General features: G+C 42.6%; 1 protein-coding gene across 1 annotated transcript in view; it reads left to right on the top strand.

Moving 5' to 3' along the window:
- Positions 1 to 12645, top strand: part of LOC107378011 (A-kinase anchor protein 7) — a gene marked incomplete in the record, with an annotated part of 65764 nt that overhangs the window by 32910 nt on the left and 20209 nt on the right.

Raw genomic sequence — 12645 nt, 5'->3', positions numbered from 1 at the left:
GTGATGCAGGGGTTGTACCTATCTGTCGTGGTGAAGAGAGAGCTGAGCCGGAAGGCAAAGCTCTCGATTTACCAGTCGATCTACATTCCTACCCTCACCTATGGTCACGTGTTTTGGGGAGTGACCAAAAGAACGAGATTGCGGATACAAGCGGCTGAAATTAGTTTTCTCCGCAGGGTGTCTGGGCTCTTCTTTAGAGATGGGATGAGAAGCTCGGTCATCTGGGAGAGGCTCGGAGTAGACCCGCTGCTCCTCCAAATTGAGAGGAGCCAGTTGAGGTCGCTCAGGCATCTGATAAGGAGGCCTCCTGGACACCTCCCTGGTGAGGTTTTCTGGGCATGTCCAACTGGGAGGAGACCAAAGACCCAGGACACGCTGGAGGGCCTACGTCTCTCGGCTGGCCAGGGAATGTCTTGGGACTGCCCCGAAGCGCTGGCCCAACTAGCTGGGGAGAGGGACATTTGGGTCTCTTGGCTTAGGCTACTCCTGAAAGCTGCTGCATGATGCAACATGTGGTATTCAACTCCTTGCAGAAAGGCCACAGCTGGGATTGGAACCCCGATCTCCCAATCTCAGGGCGGGTACTCTTCCTCTAGGCCACTGAGAAGTTTGTTAATAAATAACGTAAAAACACGAAAAGGAAAGGCATCAGTGCCTGTGAAGGTTTCCTGCTCGGTACAACCTTGGTTTTCAACCTCGATGTTTGCCAGAAAGACCGACGACAGTTTCCCCGTGGTCGTTCCTGCCTCATTCAAGACTCAGCTGGACTTCTAAGTATGAAACCTAAAAAATCTTTCTGTGAGTTCTTGGTAAAAGTCTGAGCTTTCGAATGACGATTCTACAACACAAAACACAGTAAAATAGGCAATGTAAAATTTATAAAGTTTTTTTTTAATGTTTCACAAATAGAAAAACACAGAATTTCTGTGGATATTTAAAGTTTGTGCTTAAATGCTTTTCTTCCACTTAGACAAAGGTACAGTAACATTACAAAAGTGTAGAAAGATGAAAGATATATATATATATATATATATATATATATATATATATGTATATATAGTTTCTGCACAATGCTAATTTATTTAACTTTCATATTAAGTGAACAGAAACAGATGAGCAAACACTCCTGGTAAGTTATTGTTCCATCCTCAGTTAGAGATGTTAGACCCACACACACACACGGTGTATCTCTCCACAGTGAGGTTCACAGAGGAACTGTGTAATACTGTAAGAACTGTAAGAAAAAGTATAGATTTTAATTTGTCTCTAAAAGCAGCTAAACCACATTCTCCCTGAGATAATCCTGATAAACCCTCTGTGAGATCATTAAAGAAGTAAAAACCAATATTTTCCAAAATTACCTTTTAATGCCAGTATCAGCCGATATTAACGTTAGACCGATAATATCGGACGTCCCTATAAACACGTGATGGAGGTCTGCAGCTGCTGGCTATTCAACATCTATATTCATACTGCTGTAATGAGAAGAGGTGGAGCTTTAAATTTCCCCTCCCCCTGCAAACACACACACACACACACACAGAATAGTCCACTGTCTCATATGTGATGTTCCCTGTACCTCTTTCACATGCGTGCCACACTTGTCTTCTCACTATTTTGTACACATCTACTCAAACCTGCTCACATCCCACCTCTTCTATCCTGTTTTAGTTCAACACAATTTTTATCTTACTCATACACATCCCTCCTCCGCATTCAGCACTTCAAACACAAAAAATATATTTTTTTGTCTCCTACACACACACTCGCACACACACACTCCGGCTCTCCCATTCTGTCTTTCCCTCCTCCTCTTGTTCTGATGCGCACACCCCTCCTCCCTGTGTCGGTGCAAAGTAGAGCAAGGAGCCACTCGTTCATTTTTTTTCCTTCCAGCATCTGGTGTCTTGCTTTGGCTTCTTTGGGCTGCATGAGAGAAAAACGACGCTTTTCTTTTTCTTGTTTTTCCATCTCTGCCGGTCTCTTCGAGGGGGGGGGGGGATTTAGTGCTAGATAAATACTGAGAGTGACGGAGAGGGGAGAGAGGAGGCAAGACACACTCTCCGTCGGTCTGACATAGAACAAGGGGTTGGGGGGGGAAGAGGGGTAGCAGCAAGGAGAGGGGGAACAGGAGAAGAGGGAAGGAGGCGCCATGGGTCAGCTGTGCTGCTTCCCTTTCTCCCAAGCAGAGGAGAAAATCAGTAAGTGTCTCCTGCTCCTGTCTCCATGCGTGGGTGTGTGTTGGAAAGGACAGTTGGATTGATATTCTCAATGGTGCTGTCTGTATGCATTTACTGTGGAGAGATACACTGTGTGTGTGTGTGTGTGTGTGTGTGTGTGTGTGTGTGTGTGTGTGTGTGTGTGTGTGTGTGTGTGTGTGTGTGTGTGTGTGTGTGTGTGTGTGTTTGTCATGTCAGCTCTTTACGTGTGTGTACGGCGACGTGCATGCTTGTATGTGACCTGCAGACAAGGAGCACTCTGGAGGGTCTGCCTGTGTGATTAAATGTCCGTGTACACTAGGCTTTTGTTGGAAAACACGTCACACTTTTTATATTGTACAGCTTTTTTTATTGTTCATTAGCGCTTATCAGTCACATGATAACTTAAGATAAAATAGTTGCCTCATATCGCTGATAAGTCTCCTGATGCTCCCTTCAATAGTTCCTGACCTTCAGCACCAATGGCTGATTTGGTTATTTAATAGATTGATTTCATCGTTCATTTTTAAAAAGTGAATTGTCCATCTTAGATGTTGTTTTCATTGCTGATTTCTTTATTTCTTTTGATTTCTTCATTGTTTTGCTAGCTTCTTCCAACTGTTGATCATCTGACTCGTGTTAAAGCAGCAGCAGCTCGATAATTTCATTTCCTTGTTCACCCAAGACTTACTAGACAGAGATGCACTCCTTTGCTCGTTAGTGTTGTTCACGATCAAAAACTCTACAGGCGTTCTGTTATAGAACAGCTGAAGTAAAATGATGAATGGAAAACCAAACGAGGAACCTGGCAAAGGAACTCTGTGTTCCTGGTTCTGATTGAAGTGTCCTTTGTTCAATCAGTTTTCCTATGTTTTAGCTGGATTTCAGCATTTGTTCTGGTTGGGAAACCTAACAGCCTGAATATACCAACAGTTTAGTCACTCTGAGTCAAACTGTTTGAGTCATTTGGGACAACTTTGGGAAAGGCTGTAGACCAAGATGTGACTGATTGGAGACAAAAGTTCAGTCATAGCAAAATACATTTGCTAATAAAATGAGGATGAATTAAGACATAATTAGAACACTTTTGCCGCATAATTGTGACAATAAACCTTATGCTACATTTTCATGAATGTGTAGGTCTCCAAGGTCCGGGTAGATGCTAGCTTAAGAAGGAAAATATTTAGAAAATTAGGTATTTCAGTGTTGTTTCTAGGCGTAAATTGAGAATATATGACTCAGTTTGGGTCACAAATTTGGATTTAGTCTCTATTGACATGTTCTTTACATGTGTCCCTTAAATGGGGCAGCAGTCGCTCATGAGGTAGAGCAGGTTGTACAGTAATCTGAGGTTGTAGGATCGATCCTGGCTTCTGGAATATAATTCTGCTGTTGTGTCCTTGGGCAACACACTGAACCTAGCTTGCCTCCTGGTGGTGGTCAGAGGGGCCGGTGTACGGCAGCATTGCTTCTGTCAGTGCGCCCCAGGGCAGCTGTGGCTACATTGTACCTCAACACCACCAGTGTGTGAATATGTGTGTGAATGGATGAATGATGCCATGTAATGTAAAGCGCTTTGGAGTACTGGGACTCTGAAAGGCACTATACAAGTGTGAGTCATTTATCGTTTATTTTTTAATTTTTGCATCCTTGTTTTGTCATCTTCTATTTAAAGGGACTTTACGGAGTTTTGAATTTTTATGCTCGAGATTGCCCCCTCAGGCCAAAAGCGTAACGGCAGCTTCAATAGTAGGCTCGTGCACGAGGTGCGCATGCTGTATATGCACACTCCTTAACAGAAATAACAGCTGAGACAGTCCCTTGTGTGTGTGGGGGGTGGGGGGTGGGGGGGGAGGACAGAGGACAGGAGAGCGCGCAGCTAATTAATTAAATAATTTGGTTCTGTACCTTTCTCTTCAGCACAGCCGACAAAGTGAAAAGTTGAACCCACATCTTTTTCATCTGTGAATTTAATGCCGTTCGGCGAGTCTCAAATAAAAATTTGGGCATCTTACTGCAAAAATTATACCGTTAATGTAAAAAAGAAACTCTAAATAAACTGTGATGACATACAGAATCGAACCCGGATCTCCCGCACGAGTCTGACGTCTTACTAGGTGAGCTAAAGCGCCAGTGATGTTTATCTGTAACATTTATATCCTTGATGACAGCTGAAACAACGTCAAACCAAAGAACGGTTGGGAGTGAAAATGGCTATTTTGTTGCTAATTTGCAGGAAATATCTAGAAGAAAGTTCTACAGAAAGTAGCTAAGGGTCCTCAGAAATGTAGCTAGCTTTGTCACTAGGCGTTAGGAACAGCGACAAAGTGGCACTGCCTCTCTCTCTGCTGCTAAAGCTACGGATAGCAAATGCTACAGGCTATGCCTGAGCGTGAACGCGCATGAAGCAGCCTGCTCGACCCGAGCATCTCTCTTTTTCTGTGATTTTACAGAAAAACAGGCAATCACAGTAAAAATGCCAGGGCTCATTCTACAGGACCAGGGCATTGCAGGAGAATGTATGAAGAAGACATTTATTATTTCTATGCATGTTTTGGCTGTCAAACTTCCATAATGCCCCTTTAAATATAAAAACCCCTAAAAAAATTATTGAGCAGGACAGTAAAAACCGACGAGTCACTGAAACACCTCTTGACTGTTTGAGAGTGGACTGGTTACAATTTAGTAATCGGCTTGTCTTAAAGTTCTGACAAAAGCAGTTAATAAATATGTAATTGGCGTAAACCTAACAGCGGATTACATTTATCAGATGCATTCAGTTCCACCTCGGTTGTTTTACGGCATCACACACATTGAGAGTTTGAGGTTTTTGTATGTTTAGCAGTAACATATTAATTATGTTACCATTATGAGTAATATATTGGACATTTTTAGTAACATAGTGGAACCTTTAGCTGACTAATGTTACCATTTGAATAATATGATATATTTTGCATTAAACATTGAACACTTTAAGTCACATGTGACATTTTCAGGAATTCGTTGAACATATGGAAATTTTAAGTAACGTGGGCATTTTGGGTCATATACTGGATATTTTGAGTGCTATACAGAACAGTATAAACTTCTAACTCGTTGTGACATTTAAACTCTAAAAGCAAATTCAGAATAATCTCTGAAAAAAAATTCTCCGAACTCTCCACAGACGAATGAGAAAGCAGTTGAGCTCTTTGTGTTGAGTTCTGCAAAACATTCTCAGTTTGAAGGTCAACCACTTGGTTAATGTAACAGTAGGGAAAATAACATTTTATTAAAGAATGGATTTAGAATAACTTCTGCATGGCTCTTGAGTTATTGGCTCTTGGTCCGATTTTGGTAAAACAAACACATTTATGTGTGGAGCTTGGCAGTGAACAACTGAGCAACTCACATGTGAAACTTGCTTCAACATTTTCCATTCTCCTGATATCAGTAATGGCGGTGCTCAACTGAATTTGAGGAGAAGCAGAGGCGGATGTACAGTACCATATATGGTGCTGTACATCCTGCCTGTATGATGACATGTAGGCCAGAACTCAAGATCTTGTTTTGGGTTGCACATACCCGTGAGGTATACGTGGGCTGGTTGAAGATGCCAAGAGTAAAAAACAATCTATTGTTAAATATCGGCTTCCTGGCACGTGAAAAATCATTAAGCTTGGTTTATGCTTGACACGTCTGCGAGGTCCGCACGGCTCCGCGCGGCAAAATTGCATCATTTTAACAACCACGCCCCTCCACTGCGCCTCCACACGGCCCAAACTTTCCGCACCGTGCACCTAGGAAATTTTCTAACCACGCGGACGGTCGGACGTGGAAAAAAATGGCGGCCTGGCAAGAACTAGTATAGAGCTCTGGATATCACGTGACTGAGAGAGTAGACGCCATGTTGGCAGGCAACAAAGGTAAACAAAATGAACGGGATCGTCTTGGATTTTACTTCGTCGGAGTTTCCTTCACACTTTAAAACCGAAGAAATCGTTTTATATAGTCAGAAATTAAATAGACTAAACATCTCCGACCCTTACCGTGCCCCTGGGATACTTTTTAAAAACGCCAGAAGCTGTCGTAGCGGACTTCTTACCGGACCTGGCCAGGGAACGCCTTGGGATTCCCCCGGAGGAGCTGGCCCAAGTGGCTGGGGAGAGGGAAGTCTGGGCCTCTTAGGCTACTGCCCCCGCAACCCGACTCCGGATAAGCGGATGAAAATGGATGGATAAATAACATAGATTTACATGTAAGAATTTTAAATAGAGTGCTGTGCTGTTTGAATGTATAAACTGAACGCCAAGAGAAATCACTAGTTTGATATTTTTCCGTGAATAAAATAAATATGTCAGGCAGGAGCGTCTCAGGATCTGTCTGAGACAGCTAATAGCAATCCAAAGTGCTTTTTAAGTGTGATCTGACGATTGATCAACCATTGCTTAAAAATTAAATACAGCTTAGCCGGTTAATTGCTGTGATCATAAAACACGTAAACGGCAGCACGCAGAAAACAGGAGGCAATGTTTTACGTGGCATTTATTTGTTGCTATGAGTAATAAGACAGAAAAAGCCACGCCAGAATAAGTTTAGGAAGCCCACTAAGAATCGTAATAAAAGCATTTAAAATAAATACCATACACAGTTGAGGAAATGTTGGTTTAAGTACCTGATATGAAGTGGTCGCTGCATACGCGAAAACCTTTACTCTCATGATCCCACAGCTCCATTTTAGCCCGGTCACTAACGCGTTTTATTACAATGATCCAACGTTTGCGGCATTCCGGATCTTGGGGAATCCTGTAGATGGCTCATTCCTTATGTCGTCCGCATCTGTTCTGCATCCTGGGGCACAACAGGAATCTACCATATTTCCCGTTTGATTGAGTTTTCTGACAATAACAAATAGTCCAGCTGCGGGCTTCTGCCTGCCAATATGGCGCCGTTTCGATTTGAACTGTTGCATGCATGGAGAAGTGACGTCAACTCCCGGAGCTCTATGGTAGAGGTTCATAAATACAGACATTTTTATGATTCAGCTCTCAGAGATCACCGTGATCAACATGTTGTTAATAATTCTTAGAGAGAAATAGCTCGCACTGTCGGAAAAGACGAGGGCGTTGTTAAAAAATGCTGGAATGCCATGTTGTAAATAACAGTAATTTTTACTTCTACTATGGTGTAGTGTTGGATGCATGCCGTAGAGCTCCATGCTGCCCCCTACAGTTTGGGAGAATATTGGCTCACCGCAGAGACAAGCCGCACGAACCATAAACGCTGCAAGTTGTGAAGCGCGTTCCATCCGCGAGCTGCATCACCAAGCGGAAAGTGAATGCGTCAAGCATAAACCAAGCTTTAAAAAGCCATTATATATTTTTTTCAAGTGGAAAAGTGAAAGTTTCAGGTGATGACACTTTTAAGGTTCTTAGGAAATCAAGTGAGATCACACATATTTTTTTAATACATGGCAAACCTCCATTTCTAACACAAACATGATCTAAGTTTTAAAGTGTGACCTGAGATGTTTTGCAAATTGAATATTATTTTATGTAAGGCTTAACTCTAAATGTGTTTTCATTCCAATTGATGAAGTTTGGATTTTTTTACGGTACTACAAATAAAAACCCATGCACTTGCATAGAGAGCTGCTTATGTTGCGCGTGCAATATTTTTCCTCATTCAAGGGTAAAAGAAACTGAGTTTCTGCTGATAGACTCCTTACCCGTTAGTTGAAGTAATCATTTACAAGAATACAAGGTACAAAAATGGCCAAATGTATAGTGATTGTAAAATCCTCGTTAAAGTACACTTTGCACATGAGATCATGCTGATCATCAACTCATAAACAAAGACCTTGACACTCTCCAAAAAAGGCACTTGTGAATGAGTAGGTGCATGGTTGCTCTTTTGTAGCCCTGAGACAGAAATATAAAACAACTCTCTTCCTGCTTCTCTGTCTTTCTCATTCCAACTGCACTCCTCCGTGTCTCTCTCTTTGCCCGTTTCAGCTGCATTGCTATAAACAGTGGAGCTACTGTGCCCTAGTTCTGAGAAGAGAGACAGAGGGAGAAGGGTGAGGCAAGGATTGAAGACTAATGAGGGGAAACGGGGAATGGGCTTTAAAAGAAATGATGATGAAATAAGGGCGAGATGAGAGAGGAGGACAAACGGGGAGAGTTTGTGCGTGGTTTTTGTGCGTCGTGAGGGTCAGATGCTCCCCCTGTGATGTGGCGACATCCTCCTGCGTGAGCACAGCGAGACACGTGCATGCACGTGGGTGTGTGTGGTTGTGATGCATTTGTGTGCCATGGCCAATATGACAGGCTGTCGCACAGTGGTGTTAGCAGTCACTGCAGGTGATGAATGTGCAAAACACATTCCCAACACAACATTTACTCATGTCAGGGAATGTAGCTTGTTGCAGCATTTCTTGTCCAGCTTATGAATGGATATTCTTTACCGCTGATCCAACATGTCTGAATGTGGGCCTGTTGACATAAAACTGAAGAGGCGACTGGCATCATGGGATTACCCGAGCTTTGTGGGAGGAGAAATTGTACATCTTTAATTAATGAATTTCTATTTGTGGTTCTTTCATTCTGCTCCAAATTGATAAAAAAGAGGGGTTTTTTTGTCATTCCAAAGGGGGAAAAAAGACCAATATTTATAATGTGAAATAGAATTTTTTTTTCCAAATTGGTGGAAAAAAAAGGATATAGGATTTAATTGGTGGGGAAGCCATTGAACTGATGATGTATTGGATAAATAAAAGTAACTGGGTCTTTAAATCCTTGAAAATGATTATATTTAAATTATGTTCTGTTCCTGAAATTGGTTAAAAAAAATTAAACTTTTCTGGGACAAAGAAGTTTTGTGCATATTCTGTGCTTCATGTACATAATAGGGTGCTGAAAAAGTGTGAAAGTTCTTGTTATTTAATGAATTTTACTGTTTCCCATTGTGAAAAATATCAGACCTTCTGAGTCTTCGTCTTCGTCTTCGTCTTCCTCCGCTTATCCGGGTCCGGGTCGCGGGGGCAGCATCCCAACTAGGGAGCTCCAGGCCGTCCTCTCCCCGGCCTTGTCCACCCGCTCCTCCGGCAGGACCCCAAGGCGTTCCCGGACCAGATTGGAGATTTAACCTCTCCAACGTGTCCTGGGTCGACCCGGGGGCCTCCTGACGGCAGGACATGCCCGAAACACCTCCCCGGGGAGGCGTCCAGGAGGCATCCTGACCAGATGCCCAAACCACCTCAACTGGCTCCTTTCGATCCGGAGGAGCAGCGGTTCTACTCCGAGTCCCTCCCGAATGTCCGAGCTCCTCACCCTATCTCTAAGGCTGAGCCCGGCCACCCTACGGAGGAAACTCATTTCGGCCGCTTGTATCCGCGATCTCGTTCTTTCGGTCATTACCCAAAGCTCATGACCGTAGGTGAGGACTGGGACGTAGATCGACCGGTAAATCGAGAGCCTGGCTTTCTGGCTCAGCTCCCTCTTCACCACGACAGATCGGCTCAGCGTCCGCATCACTGCAGACGCCGAACCAATCCGCCTGTCGATCTCCCGATCCCTCCTACCCTCACTCGTGAACAAGACCCCGAGATACTTAAACTCCTTCTGAGTGTAAAACATAATTTAGACTAAAATGAGGATAAACTGAAAACAAATAAGTCAAAATGAAGACAATGTTCAAATCGCAACAAGAACATTTGGGACATTTAGAGATGCACAAAATATTGATATCAACATCGATATGTTAATATTTTTGTTTTTACGTATTGGTGAAGGTCAGATTGGTTAGACATGTCTGATAGTATATGTTAATTTATCGACCGTAGCAGCAGTATTAATATTGGATATGTGTGTTGTGTCAAAATATTCATATTGGTGCATCTCTAGTGACATTTGCCAGAATATCACAGTATATTTACATTTTAACAGATGCACTAGTGTTATATGAAGGTGAATCGTAAGCTGGACAATGTTCTAGCTGCGATACCGGTATTAGTGTGCAAAATGGATGTCATCTTGGAGAGAGTCATCGGACGGTATGGACAAGTTTAAAAACCCAAAATTGGCTTCACTGAAGGACTGGAAATGATCAGTTTAAAGACTGAAGGCAGAGAGGAAAATTATCTCAGCCTGACCCAAACAAAGTCTTGTTATCTGAATCTGATGCCCTGGTAGCCTTGAGCTGCAAGCAACTAAAACCTCCACGAAGGAATGCAGACAGATGCAATTCCTGCACTGATACAATCAGCCTCGCCTCTGTCAGCGCGCCCCAGGGCAGCTGTGGCTACATCGTAGCTCATCACCATCAGTGTGTGAATGTGTGTGTGAATGGATGAGTGATACACTGTAGTGTAAAGCGCTTTGGAGTCCTTACTTTGAGAGGCGCTATACAAGTGCGGGTTATTTATCATTTATCATATCAAATTCCTCACAAATGACCAAAAACATAACAAATCAGGTAATTTAGCAATGATCTTGCTTGATATTCCTAGAAGTCATATTAAATCTAAGGAGTTCTCACCTCTGCCAACTGTTTAACAAATTAACAAACAAAACTGACTGAAAACATGATCATTAGTCCCTTTCATCATAAAGCTCCCCAAACGACCCAGCTGTGAATCAAATCCCTTTCTCACTACTTTCCAACAGGTTGTGATTATTTATGACACCTCCTTCTTTTCCTGTTAGACTCAGTAGATCGGGATTCCCTGTGGTAAACCCGATTTTTAGGAATTTCACTTAAACTTGCAGCTGTTGTTTCTCGATTGTGCAGCATGCGTACAACCAAATAGCAAATATTCCTGCTTGAATGCAGCTTTACCCCCTGACAGAGTGACACAGCTTGTTAGAAACATGTATATTAATGTTCCTCCAAGTGTGGTATGCCGCAGCATGAGCTGTTATCCTGCACCAACAGTGTGGCACTTCAAAAATGACCTGGATTCCACTTGTTTTCTTTGATCTGATTTTGCTGTAAAGTTTCATCAATAAAGTCAAGTTTTATGTAGTTTTGAAGGTGAATTGGTGTAAGCCATGTGAGGAAAAAAGGGAGAAAGTGGTGACTAAAATCAGCCAAGGAAAAATAGATGTGGAGAGGAGCACAGCGAGGGGAGGAAATGCATGCAGAGCTGTTTATTTCTGCCTTTTTTGTCTTCTGTGCCAAGTTTTTCCTTTCTATTCTGTTAACTCCTTAAAGGGATCCTAGAACAATTTCTTACTATTAGAAACTATCCTTTGAGCCTCTATATGGCATTTAAAATTTTGTTGGGGCTTAAAACGGCCAAAGGGTCCTAATAAATGATCAAACACAACCTTATAATAAACCCTATAATGGAAAGACTGGTTTGCCCCACCCACCTGGCCACAACAGGAATATTAAATGAGTTGTATGCATATTGGCTAGTTGATGCTGCATGGAGCTAGGAACTCTATGTACAACTGTCTATAGTACACTGATTACTTGATAGGCAAGTTATAAGCTATAGTTGAGGAGATGTGCAAACGGAAGGTGGTGAAGATGACCTCCATCTTGGAAAATTCTTCCCACCCACTTGCATTCTACTGTGGAGACCATGGACAGCTTCTTCAGTGGCAGACTGAGACATCCAAGACCGTAGGTCCGTAGGTCGTTCATCCCCTCTACATTTCGAATGTATAACTCCTCAGTTTAACTGGTACTGGCATTTTCCTGGCACACAATAACATCAATGCAATACTCAGTATGTGGTCAATACTCGGGCAATACCGGCTGTACATTTGTATGTCTGTGACTCTTATGCTGCATAGTTCTGGAAACACAAGTTTTATTTTTATTCGTTGTTTTTAGTGGTTGAAGGTTACAATAGTAGCTTACTGCCTTTGTGTGTTTACCTTTAGTCTTTTATTATTTTTCATCTTCCTTTTCTGTAAGTGTAGAATCTGTTGCTGCAGCCAGTGAATTTGCCCACTGTGGGATTAATAAAGTCTAATCTATTCTATAAATCTGTCTGGATTTGATTCAAAGTCTGGATATTCCAAGTACGTCCTGGAACGTTACATGTATGTGCCGATAATCTTCCTTGTTGTTTTCCTCTCGTCCAACAAGCTGTAGCTCGGGCTAGCATTAGCGATAGCTTGGGCTAGCGTTGTTCTGCGGTTAGCATTACTGGCACCATCATTCATATATTGCCAATGTTTAACAGGGTTGGGACATGCTAATTTATGGTGGTGGGTGTTTGCTGATAATCAGTGTGTTTACATGCAGCCAGTAACCCTTTTAAAACCCGAATATTCACAATAACCCGGTTCCGCAGGTCCTTGTAAACACCGCCAAAAACCCGGATATGCTCATAACCGGGTTTTAAAAACCTGGTTACTACACCTGGGGTAACCCTTTTCTAACCCAAATGCTTGGTCATGTAAACGCATACCGGGATATCCCCATCAAAGCGTGTGTTCTGCGCATGCTCTTT

The sequence above is a fragment of the Nothobranchius furzeri genome, chromosome 2, assembly GCF_043380555.1.
Source record: "Nothobranchius furzeri strain GRZ-AD chromosome 2, NfurGRZ-RIMD1, whole genome shotgun sequence".
In the NCBI taxonomy this organism is placed as follows: Eukaryota; Metazoa; Chordata; class Actinopteri; order Cyprinodontiformes; family Nothobranchiidae; genus Nothobranchius; species Nothobranchius furzeri.
This window is presented reverse-complemented; position numbering and strand designations above follow the sequence as displayed.